The following is a 1455-nucleotide window of genomic DNA, read 5'->3' as shown; positions in this document are numbered from 1 at the left end:
TTATAGATAACTGCTTATTATTTGACGGTAATTCAGTAAATTGCTGGAAATGAGAGCTACAGTATATTGCAGAGCACAGTGGCCTACATCCATTCTGAGCCTGGGCAAAGACCTTTGTGGAAGGTGCTGAGCTCTGGACTTCATCCACTCCTTGTCATAAAAACAGCATTAACAGTGAGGACTCCCTGAGGGATACTAAATAGAGTCAGCATAAACTGCTGTTCCAACTTGTATGAACCTTTACTGGAATTAAATTAATGCCTTTATTTTGTACAGCCAGAGCTACTCTAACCTCTAGCCTTCAAACTCTCAAACATTAGAGTGAGTGAGAATCAAAAGAAACTCCAGCAGCATCCCTCCTTTTCTCCCTCCACCCCTCCTGCCCTGTCTGTGAAAGTATGTCATATGTGGTAACTGCAACTGGAAACAGACTCGGCAGTTGGGCAGCTCAACACTAATATAAATGTGTATGGAATATAGCCCATTATACCTCGTGGTTTTCGGTGGCATTGCAGCAACAAGGGTCCTTTTTCTTACCTAAAGCAGTGTGAATCAAATTATACAGAGGAATGTTTTTACCTAGTAATATTGTTACAGTACTAATGTTCTGGACACTACCACATCTAGTTCAAAGTTATGTACTTGACACACACAATGTTATAAGGCAAGGTAATATGGTTACAAGAAGACAAATTACGTGTTACACATTGACAGCTGAACAAACTCCTCACTGTAATGTCCGACATAAACAAATCATGTGGCCTGGACCAAACTGAGGAAAAATTAGCAAACTGAGCAAAATTACTTCATTTCCTTATCTAGAAAGATGTGCTGGTTTCTGCTAATTGGACAACAAAATACTAACACTGCAGTCAGTTAGGATGACTCCAATTACAACCAGAATAATTCAATACAAAGGAACAAAATTCAAATTCTAATTTTATCTTGCTAATGATGCCAACATATACACATTAGCTAGCTACTGACATGTCTAGAAGGAATTGAGCCACATCTGCAACAAATATTTGTCCTTTGGATGCGTCTAATGCTCTAATCTAGCCACAGGGGTTGCAAGCCAGTGACTTCTGCGCCGGTCCCAAGCCCAGATATATAGAGTAGGTTGCGTCAGGAAGGGCATCCAGCATAAAAACATGCCAAATTTAAACATGTGAATCATCAGTGCGAATTCCATACCGGATCGGTCGTGGCCCGGGTTAACAACAACCGCCACCAGTGCTGTTGACCTACAGGGTGCTGGCAGAAATTGGACTACTGTTAGGAGTCTACTGCTAGCGACGGCTTCCACCCTAATGTAATTTGTAATTTATAATAGGGACTCTTAACATTGGCACAATAACGGAAAGGTAAAGAGCTGGCGGACATGATGGAGAGAAGGAAGGTAGATATACTGTGTGTGTAGGAGACCAGGTGGAAGGGTAGCAAAGCACATAGCAT

Source organism: Monopterus albus, unplaced genomic scaffold (assembly GCF_001952655.1).
Source record: "Monopterus albus unplaced genomic scaffold, M_albus_1.0 scaffold313.1, whole genome shotgun sequence".
Lineage (NCBI taxonomy): Eukaryota > Metazoa > Chordata > Actinopteri > Synbranchiformes > Synbranchidae > Monopterus > Monopterus albus.
This window is presented reverse-complemented; position numbering follows the sequence as displayed.